Source organism: Camellia sinensis, chromosome 4, assembly GCF_055761805.1.
Source record: "Camellia sinensis isolate YWXY chromosome 4, ASM5576180v1, whole genome shotgun sequence".
Classification (NCBI taxonomy): Eukaryota; Viridiplantae; Streptophyta; class Magnoliopsida; order Ericales; family Theaceae; genus Camellia; species Camellia sinensis.
In genome coordinates, this window is record NC_138964.1 from 165,646,413 (window position 1) to 165,658,831 (window position 12,419).

Consider the following 12,419-nt stretch of genomic DNA (forward strand, 5'->3'; position numbering starts at 1 on the left):
TAAAAGTCAGTTTTTAACTATCTTTTCAAAACACTCATAAATTAATAAAAACAAAAATAAACTAAGGGTAAGGGTAAGGGTGTAAATTTGGCCCCGGCCAAAAAAATGTCGGGCCTTCCGTGCTCCCGCCAAAATTTGGGCATGCTAGAAAATTAGGCCCAGGTCGAGGCCTAGGCCCAAGGGAGATTCAGGCTTTGAACGGACTGATGGGCCTAGGCATAGGCTCAGTTTGGGCGAGCTTGAACAATTTTTTGCTTTTTTATTTTATTTTTTATACTAAAATTTTATTATTTTCCACTTAAGACATTGGGTCTCGAGCGAACTGAGCCTTGGGACGAATTTTGAGTGGGTCTTAAGCGGACCGATGGACGGGGCTTCAAATTGATGGCCCAAGCCCAGACCTAGGGTTTTGGCATGGGCTCGAGCCTGGGATGCTGTTACCCTGGGCCCAAACGGGCCTAAACGGACCAGGCCCGCCCCCGGCCGCCCACGGGCTGTCGACCATTTTTACACTCCTAACTAAGTAGTGTTTTGGAAAGATAGTTGGAAGCTAGTTTTTTGGCTATTCTTGATTTTTTTAGTTTATTGTGTAAAAAATATGAGAGGCGATGTGACCTAAAATGAGTTAAAAACTAGCTTTTGACTTTTTATTTGCTTTCCAAATGGCCCCTAAAATAATCAATAAAATAAAATGTCAGATCTAAACCATAATCATTTTATTTTTTTCTTATAATTATCAAATCAACTATAAATTTTTAAAAAAAAAAATTAACTATCTTTTTAAACACAACTTTTAATAAGTTTCACATTTCATTTATATTTATAATAAAAATGTTTTGGTGACACATCTAGAATTTAATACTCATATTTAATTACCATAAATATTATTGTTAAAAACAATTATAGTTTCATGAATTAAGCCCATGTAAGGCTTGGTTGGCATAGCATAAAAAAGAAATCAATTTTTTAGAAAAAAAAAATTCTTTCAATTTTAATTTTTTTTAAATATGAGGGGCTTCAAAAAAAATTAAATTATAATTGTGTGACAAATTTAAAATTAACATATATTAATATCAATTATATCAAATCATTGTGGATTAAATTATAATTTTTTTAAGAATTTTAAATATTATTATTATACATGAAGTTCGTAAAGCGATTACTTACAAAAATTTAAAAGTCTTGTGTGTTTAGTTTGTGTTTGTAGAGTAGTTTTTGAGATAAAAAGTACGAAAACTTATTTGGTTTGACTTTTTTCAGAAATAGTTTTAGAAAATTGATTTGATGTGTATGAGAGAAAGAGTGATTTTGAAAAGTAGGTAACCAAACAAAATTTAGAGATTTTTTTTGAAAAAAATTGTTTGGTTTGATTACTCTTGAAAATTTATTTATAGAGAATTTTTCCCAATATTTTTTTTGAAAAACAAACCAAACAAGGCCTTAGTGTCCGTTGCTGCACGATACATGTGATTGTTGCTATATGATGCATTTTCAGGAGCAACATATTGAGAATGGTATTTTGAAAATATGAAGAAATATAAAATAAGGTTAAAATAGCGAAAAAGTAACTAAAATAGCCCAGTTATTTGTCTTATTTTTTTTATTTTTTAAAAATGTTTAACCACTTTCTCACTCTGGCCTTTAAAATTTGTTTTTTCTCTCTTTAGTCCTCTATATTTGAAGTTTTTTTAGTTTACTCTTAAAAATAATTTTGTTAAAAATTAGACAAAAATGACATATTAATAATCACGGGACATAAAAATATTTTGTTACGTATAACTTACACATATAACACAAATTCAAATTTCAATATAATAATATATTTTTTTATGTTATGTAACAGTTATCGTGGTATTTTTTGTCTAATTTTGAATAGAAGTTTGTTTTAGGAGTAAATTGAAAAAATTTGAAACATAAAAAGCTAAAGTGGAAAAAAAAACAAAAACAAAACAAAAAAAACAAAACAAATTTTAAGGACTAAAGTGTGAAAGTGACCAAATATGAAGGGGTAAAGTGTAATTTATCCTTTTTATATTTACTCTTTTTCTATTTATATTTTGAAAACCATAAACAAAATTTGATTTTTGTTTTTGTTTTTGTTTTTGTTTTCAAAAAAAGTAGTAAACAATTTACAAAATTTATTAAATTTTATAAACACAAAAAGTTAATTTCGCTTTCTTTTTAATTTTTTCTTCTTTTTCCCACATTCCCGACTAATCATTGCCCCCTATCCTGCCTCAATTTTATTTATTAAACATATAATATGTATATAATTTAATTTTTTAATATAATAAAACCAAAATATTAAAATACTATACTTAATTACTCATTTATTTATTATATTATATCTTTTAGCTCTCATTAATTATAAATTATTATTTATAATATACTATATTACTTTTAATTTTTTTATTTTTAAAGTTACAAAATTAATTCACTCCTGCGCCACTCTCGCCCCACCCTAGATATGATATGGAGTATGGGTATAGAACGACAAATCTACTCCAAACCTACCTTATTATCATCCCTACTCATCACTGTCAGCTACTATCACTGATGACTTCCTCCACCAACCACCTTCGGCCACCACCACTTGTTATTGCCACCAACTACCTTTTCACTAGCCGTAACCAATTTTTGTTATCTCCTTTTCTTAAAAACCACTTTCAATTGCCATTTTAGATGGCTGATTGGCCACCATATCTGACTATTGACAATCATTTTCGAACAACACTTCTTGTGGCCAATAACAATCTACAATAATTGCCTACTATCTCTTACAGGTGGCAACCACTTTCAACCACTACTTCATGTAACCAATACCTATCTCTGATCACTATCTTCAACCGTTGACAATCACCTCTTACAACCCCTATTTTCACTTATTTTCAAAATAAAATTTTAAATACTTGTATACCAAATATGTTTTATTTTTATTTTTATTCAAAATAACTATAAACATATTTAATATATTTTTTTTGTAAACAAAAAATAATAAATTGTTAACGCCAACGTTTGTGGCAGCTGAAGACAACGTCACTGGTTATTATTGTTTTTTTTTTATTATTGGGCAAATTATAAATACATCTCTTGAAGTTTAGTTAAATTACAGATTCTTATTGAAGTTTCAGAAATTACATTCCGCCCCCTGAAGTTTATATTCGCATAACAATGTTACCCTTACCATTAACTAAACGTTAAGAATGGTTAGCTAACATCACCAAAATATAAATTTATGGACGATATTGCCCTTACTGAAATCTCTTTGATAAATCAATAAAATTTATAAAAGAATTACGTTAGATGGGGCAAAAAATTAAGCTTTTAAAACCATGTTTGATTTGTTGTGTAGAAAAAAATTTCTGAATTTAAAAAAATAAAAATAAAAACTAATTTAATAAAAATAAATATGAAAAAATATATTTCATTTGTAAAAATTATTTCTAACCACTCAAAAGATAAAATTATATAAAATAATAATTATTATTATTATTTTTTATTTCTTAACCAAATTAAATTTTAATTTTTTAAAATTAAATTTAAAAATAAATTTCTAAAAATCAAACTAACCTATTGTAAGATTTTTTTGACAAGCTATTGTTTTTAACCTATTTAATTATTTATAATTTTATGATATTTTCACCATCTGACACTTATAAGAGTTTTAGAGACCATTTTTTTTTTTTGATATCTCTAAAAGTGAAATTTTTGTTACAGAAGATATTTAGAGACTAATTTCTATTGTCATGAAGATAATCGCTAAAAGGTCGCCTTGAAAAGTAAAAAATAAGGCTTTTAGCGATAAAATTTTGAAAATGTCAATAATTAATAGATTTTAGGGATAAAATAATTTTGTCTCAAAAAGGTTAATTTTTTGAGACAAAAAATTCGATACCAAAAAGATAATAATTAATCACTAATGTTCAATTTTCGTTACTAAAAATATAATAACGACACTTTTCGCAACAAAAATATTTAATCTCCAAAAATAATTTTGTCCCTAAATTTTGGTCTCTAAAACCTTAATTTTTTGTAGTGTGATGAGTGTTTTTCCATTTTAATTTTGCATTTCATAATTTATTTAAAAATGATAATTTAGCTAAATCTCAGGAGAAATCTATAATTTAGCTAAACCTTAAGAGAAAATTTGTAATTTAACTAAACCTCAAGGCTATGTAAGTAATTTGCCCTTATTTGTTAAAAATATATTTTAGTCAATTTATGATATCTGTTAACGGCATTAATTACGATGGTACATAATATAATTTTTGAAATTTTAAGAAAAAATTTATAATTTCGTTAATTCTCAAAGGAGGTATAGGTTGTTTGCCCTTTTTTATTAATAGATGTGTTTATTGTGCATACTTGAAATCACCAACCACAAGTCAACATACATGGGGCTTTTCCCATATTAAGCCAATTTACTATCTTAATTTCCAAACTAGGCCTAGTTTGAACAGAATTCCCAAACTAGGCTAAAGCGCTATTACAAATCACGTTTTCACTGTTTGAAGCTGAAAATTTGATGAATAGTGAAAGCACTATTACAAACCACGCTTTTAATTAAGAAAGCGTGGTTACAAACCACGCTTTTAAGGTAAGTTTGTTTTCTAAAGAAAATGTGGTTCCAAATCACGCTTTCACTGTGTTGTGAAGGAAACGTGGTTAGAAACCACGCTTTCAACACTGTCCCAAACACACAAACACTACACTCACAAGCACACTCTCTCTCTCTCTCTTCAACACAAATACCAACAAACACAAACATGACTTACACACACACGACTCACACACACGCTCACACTCAATATATATATATATATAAATTTTAATATATATTTATAATTTAATATATATAAAAATTTTATTTCATAAAATTGAAATCAATATTAAATATATATAATAATTTATAATAACAAATAATAATCAACTATATAAAATGATTACTTTTTTATTTTAATTCTTAATTTTTTTTGTTTTACTGTTTAGGGATAAAATTTATTTTTTTTATTTTAGGGTTTAAGGTTTAATTCTTAAAATTTATTTTTTTTTATTTTAGGGTTTAGGATTTATAAAAAAAATAAATTTTAAGAATTAAACTATAAATTCTAAACTCTAAATCCTAAACCCTAAAATAAAAATAAATAAAATTTAAGAATTAAACCCTAAACCCTAAAATAAAAAAATAAATAAATTTTATCCCTGAACACTAACTTTGTGTTTGGTAACATTTACATTTTCAGTTTATATTTACAAAAATTTTATAAACTGATTTTCGTTTATTTTTTGTTTATTTTTAGAAAAACATAAACTACAAACGCGTTTGGTAATTGACAAAATGTTTAAAAAATTTTAAAAATATAAAAAGAGTGAGAAATGACAAGTGGTGGCAAGTGGCGGTGGAAGATGGTGGTGGAAAGTGGTGACGGTGGGTAGTGGGTAGCTAGTGGTGGCGGGTGGGTGGGTAGTGGGTGGTAGTGAGTGAGAGATGGTGGTGGTAGTGGCGGGTGGCGAGTGGTGGTGGCAGGTGGGTGGCGGACGGCGGGTAGTGGTGGGTGACGGGTAGGCGGCGGGTGGTAGTGGTGGGTGAGTGGGTGACGGTGGCGAGTGGTGGGTGGTGGTGGTTGCGGGTGGCGGGTGGTAGCGGGTGGTAGTGGGTGGGTGACAGTGGCGGGTGATGGGTGGTAGCGAGTGGGTGGTGGTGGCGGCGGCGGCGGGTGGTGAGTGGCGGTGGCGGTGGTGGTGGTGGCGGTGGCGGGTGGTGGTAGCAAGTGGGTGGCGGATGGCAGATGGTGGCGGGTGGCGGTGGTGGTAGTGATGGGTGGGTGGATGACGGTGGCGGGTGGTAGGTGGTAGCGAGTGGGTAGTGGTGGTGGTGGTGGGTGGTGGGTGGTGGTGGCATGTGGGTGGTGAGTGGTGGGTGGTGGTGTCAGGTGGATGGCGGGTGGTGGTGGTGGTGGGTTGATGGGTGACGGTGGCGGGTGGTAAGTAGTAGCGAGTGGGTGGTGGTGGTGGTGGGTGGTGATGGCAGGTGGGTGGCGGGTGGGTGGTGGGTGATGGTAGTGGCGGGTGGGTGGCAAGTGGCAGGTGGTGGTGGGTGGCTGGTGGTGGCAGGTGGTGAATGGTAGTGGCAGGTGGGTGGTAAGTGGTGGTGGCAAGTAAGTGGCGGGTGGATAACAGGTGGGTGGTGGTGGTGGTGGTGGTGGCGGCGACAAGGGGTGGGTGGTGGTGGCAAGTGGGTGGCTGGTGGGTGGTGGTGGCGGGTGGTGGCTGGTGGTAGCAGGTGGGTGGTGAGTGGTGGTGGCAGGTGGTGGTGGAGGGTGGGTGGTGGTGCAGAAGACGGCGGTGGAAAATGATGGCGGGTGGTGGCTAATGTTGGGTGATAAAAAAAAAAAACTGAAAACTCAAAATAGAAACACATTTTTTGTGTTTTCATTTTTTGGCCAAATTTATAAACTGAGATCACTGATTTATAAATCAAAAATTTTACCAAGCAAATTTTTATTTGAGTTTTTAAAATTTTTGTAAATATAAACAGAAAATTGAAAACGTAAGTGTTACCAAACGGTACCTTGCCGTTTGGTAACACTTATGTTTTCAGTTTTCTGTTTATATTTACAAAAATTTTAAAAACTCAAATAAAAACTTTTTGGTAAAATTTTTGATTTATAAATCAGTGGTCTCAGTTTATAAATTTGGCCAAAAAATGAAAACACAAAAAATGTGTTTCCATTTTGAGTTTTCAGTTTTTTTTTTTTTATCACCCAAAATTAGCCACCATCCGTCATCATTTTCCACCACCGTCTTCCGCCACCACCACCCACCCTCCACCACTCACCACCCACCTGCTACCACCAGCCACCACCAGCCACCACCGCCCAGCCCTCGCCGCCACCACTACCACCACCACCACCACCACCACCCACCTGTTATCCACCCGCCACCACCCACCACCTGCCATTACCATTCACCGTCCGCCACCACCACCCGCCACTTACTTGCCACCACCGCTCACCACCCACCTGTCACCACCATTTACCACCTGCCACCCACCCGCCACCACCACCACCGCCATCACCTGCCACCCACTTGCCACCACCACCCGCCACCACCACCCACCACCTACTCGCTACCACTTACCACCTACTATCGTCACCCACCCACCCACCACCACCACCACCCGCCATCCACCTGCCAACACCGCCCACACCCCTCCACCCACCTGCCACCACCACCCACCACCCACCACCACCCACTCGCTACCACCTACCACCCGCCACCGTCACCCACCCACCCACCACCACCCGCCATCTACCCGCCACCACTTGCCATCCGCCACCCACTTGCTACCACCACCACCCACCCACTACCACCCGCCACCACCACCACCCACCACCCGCCACCGTCACCCATCCACCCACCACCTACCCGTCACCCACCACCTACTCGTCACCCACCACCACCCGCTATCCGCCACCCACCTGCCACTACCACCCGCCACCACCACCTCCCACTCACTACTACCCAACACCCGCCACCGTCACCCACCTACCCACCCGCCACCACCACCCACCCATCACCACTAGATACCCACCACCCACCGTCACCACTTTCCACCACCGTCTTCCACCGCCACTTGTCACCACTTGCCATTTCTCACTCTTTTTTATATTTTTAAATTTTTTTAATCATTTTGTCAATTACCAAACGTGTTTGTAATTTATGTTTTTCTAAAAATAAACAAAAAATAAACAAAAACCAGTTTATAAAATTTTTATAAATATAAACTAAAAACGTAAACGTTACCAAACAAGGTAGCGCTTGGTAACATTTACGTTTTTGGTTTATGTTTATAAAAATTTTATAAACTGGTTTCTGTTTATTTTTAGAAAAACATAAATTACAAACGTGTTTGGTTTGAACAAAATATTTAAAAAAAATTTAAAACATAAACTAAAAAATATGTTTGTTCAAGTCTAAAATATTTATATTTATATGTATTATTTATGACAATGGGATCACACATATTATAATTGAAAAAAAATTAATTTAAAAAAATATTTGAAAAAAATTTAATTGGAAAAAATGTGGTTTGTAAAAATTATTGATTTTTTTTTTTGAAAAAATTGTTGGTTTATAAATGGTTGTCACAGTTTATAAATTTGAGGAAAAAACGTAAACTCAAAAAATGAGTTTACGTTTTCAGTTTTCAATTTTTTTTCAATTAAATTTTTTTGCAATTATTTTTTTAATTAATTTTTTTTCAATTATAATATACGTGATCCCATTGTCATAAATAATAAATATAAACCACTTTTTTTTCAATAATTTTTACAAACCAAGTTTTTTCCAATTAAATTTTTTTCAAATATTTTTTTTAATTAATTTTTTTTCACTTATAATATGTGTGATCCCATTGTCATAAATAATAAATATAAATATAAATATTTTAGGCTTGAACAAACATATTTTTTAGTTTATGTTTAAATTTTTTTTTAAAACATTTTGTTCAAACCAAACGTTTGTAATTTATGTTTTTCTAAAAATAAACAGAAACCAGTTTATAAAATTTTATAAACATAAACCAAAAACGTAAATGTTACCAACGCTAGTGTTTAGGGATAAATTTTTTTTTTTATTTTTTCTTATTTTAGGGTTTAGGGTTTAATTCTTAAAATTTATTTATTTTTATTTTAGGGTTTAGGATTTAGAGTTTAGAATTTATAGTTTAATTCTTAAAATTTATTTTATTTTTTTTATAAATCCTAAACCCTAAAATAAAAAAATAAAAAATTTTAAGAATTAAATCTTAAACCCTAAAATAAAAAAAATAATTTTTATCCCTAAACAGTAAAATAAAAAAAATTAAGAATTAAAATAAAAAAGTAATCATTTTATATAGTTGATTATTATTTGTTATTATAAATTATTATATATATTTAATATTGATTTCAATTTTATGAAATAAAATTTATATATATATTAAATTATAAATATATATTAAAATTTATATATATATTAAGTGTGAGTGTGAGCGTGAGTGAGTCGTGTTTGTGTTTGTTTGTATTTGTGTGAGATAGAGAGAGAGAGAGTTTGTGAGTGTAGTATTTGTGTGTTTGGGGCAGTGTTGAAAGCGTGGTTTCTAACCACGCTTTCTTCACAACACAGTGAAAGCGTGGTTTGGAATCACGTTTTATTTAAAAAATATATGCATAGTGAAAGCGTAGTTTGAAATCACGTTTTTTTCAAAAAACAAACTTACCTTAAAAGCGTGGTTTGTAACCACGCTTTCTTAATTAAAAGCGTGGTTTGTAATAACGCTTTCACTATTCATAAAATTTTCAGCTCCAAACAGTGAAAGCGTGATTTGTAATAGCGCTTTACCCTAGATTGGAAATTGCGTCCAAACTAAGTTTAGTTTGGAAAATAAGTTACTAATTTAGCTTAATTTGAAAAAAGCCCCCAACATACATACCCATTTCCTCAAAAGATACATCTATCACCACGGTCATTTCCATAAATAAGCTAAAATAGTACAGGAATTCCCAAACTAAGCCTAGTTTTGAAAGAATTCCCAGAATAAGCTAACTCGCGGTTCACAATCGCGAGTTCAACAAATTTTTTCCCGTTTCGCATGAAAGTTGGTAAATCTTAAATTCGTGGTTACGAAAAGCGATTTTGATTAAGAAATTGCGGTTATAAAACGCGATTTTATCCAAAAAAAAATTTCTTTTAAACTCGTGGTTCTAAACCACGATTTTATAAAAAAAAAATTTCTTGAACTCGTTATTTCGATCCACGCTTTTTGACCAAAATCTTTTCTTCTGAACTCGTCGTTGTGAACCACGAGTTCACGACCAGTTTTATATCACAAACAACGCACTCACTCACCCACAGCCACACCACACACTCTCTCTTCCTCTCTTTGACACATCACCTACACACACATCACATCACATCAAAATAAAAATAAATAAATTTTAAGAATTAAATAAATATAAATAAATAAATAATGTTTAAAAATAAATAAATTTTAAGAATCAAACCCTAAGCCCTAAGATACAAAAAAATAAATTTTATCTTAAACACTAAAGTAGCGTTTGATAACGTTTACATTTTCGATTTATATTTACAAAAAATTTATAAATTGATTTTTGTTTACTTTTAGAAAAACATAAGTTACAAATGTGTTTGGTTTGAACAAAATATTTTAAAAAATTGTCACGACCCAAACCCGGCCCTATGGGTTTAGCACCGTAACCGGCCAGTAATCCGAGATTACCGAAGGCCTGCTGAACAGTAATACAGTGAAACAGAGTACAGGGCCTGGCGGAAGCCAATACAGTAAATAAATAGTGTCCATTGAGCTGTGACAGTCTGTATGCAAAAAGGCTTTTCATACATTATACAAAAACAGTACAGAACAGTATACACAATATTCACATCCACTTAACTAGGGACTCAACCCCACATAACAGTACAGAAAACATTCCGTCTGTACAACACAGTATACAAAATTAACAGTCGCACAGTACAGGGACCTAATCCCTGTATAACAGTACAGTAAACAGTCAGTCTATACAAAACAGTGAAACAGTACAAAAAGGGGGAAATTCTAAAACACCCCTAAGCCTTAACAGTAGGCTCGGAACCTCGCAGTGAGGCACAAAGGCTGGCTTGACAAAACTGGAGTAACCCTGACGCCTCTAGCTGCGGTCTGGTGCCTGTACACCTACATATATATATGAGCAGTGAGCTAAAGCCCAGTGAATAACATAAAGCGTAAAGGGGTTTAGAATGAATGTCCTTACAGTAATGAAAACAGTTCATTTCAATCAGTAATTCAGTTGCTTAGTACAGTAAACAGTCATATGTGGTACATCCATTAGCATAACAGTAACAGTAGGTCTTAAAAGACCGAACAGTAATGATGGCCATCAGTCAGTAAACAGTAGTGGTTCCACAAGGAAACCGACAGAGATCTCTGTGACAGTAACAGTAACAGTAAACCGTAGATACTAAGGATGCCACAGTACAGTTCAGAAATAAAGGACATACATTCATTCAGTAAATAATACCAGTTCAGTAAACAGTTCAGTTCAGTATTCAGAAGATAATCAGTTGAACATATCTTTACACAATTGTTACTCACAGAGTTCTGGGCTACAGTATGCTAGAGCGTGTCTCCCCAGTTGCCAACCCTACACAGTTCACAGGTTGAACACACTAAGCTACACAGTTGGGAAATCTCATAACTTAATCCCTAATTTGCCTTGGTGTGTTCTACAATGATATCCTCGTCAAGATGCCTTAAACTAGGCCTAAGAATGCCTAGGATGGGATGAGGATGCAAAAATACACTTAGAAAACATTTCGTAAAGTTTGCTGAAAATAGGAGCCTCGCTCGAGCGAGACTTTCTACGCTCGAGCGTAAGTCCAAAATCAAAGGCTTCGCTCGAGCGAGTAATCCTTCGCTCGAGCGGTCTGCAAAACAGTAAAAGTACTGGATGCTGAAATTTTACGCGCGATGGTCGCTCGATGGTCGCTCGAGCGGAGCCCTGGACAAAGGTGCTCGCTCGAGCGGGGAATCCTTCGCTCGAGCGAGTAAGCCAAATCTGGAATTTCCAGATTTGCCTCCCAAGCTCAAACCAAGCATTCAACCACTCCAAACTCGACCTCTTGGGCCCAAATTCTGGAAAACATCATTAAATTCAATGTATAACAAGTTTCAAAGCTCAATTTATGAATTCAAGCCCCAAAGGTGAGTCAATTAGAACCATATTCAAACCCATTTTCAAGAATATGAAGAACATGCAAACATGCAAGGATTTAAACCAAATCAAAGCTTCAAAGCTTGTTCAAATGAGCTCATTCTTTTCAAAACAAGATGAAAACATGGTCTACTCTTACAACATGGACATGCATGTAACCATTTACCATGAATTCAACTCAAAACTCATTAATTCAACCATGCATGCAAGAAATGAGCTTCAATTCACCATTAATGACCCAAATCATGACTTAGTTCTACAATGAAGCATGAACCATGCAAGAACTAGTTCAATAGCATCAATAAGAAGATAAGATCCTTACCTAGAGCTTGAATTAGAAGACTAGGAGCTCAAATATGCAATCTATACTTCAATTCCTTCAATTCTCCAAGCAAAACCCAAGGTAGAATTCAATTCCTCTCACTCTCTCTCCTCTCTTCCCTCTTGGTCGGCAATGAGAAGGAAAATGGCTGAGGAAATGTTGTTCTTGGCTCAAGTATGTGTGGGAGATAGTGGCCCACTCAATGGCAAAACGGTAATTAAGTCCAACTCTTCAATTGGCTTATTTTAATCTAATTTAATCATACCTAATCAATTTTCAGATACTTATACCATAAAATCACATTAAATATGAGGGTCACGTAACAT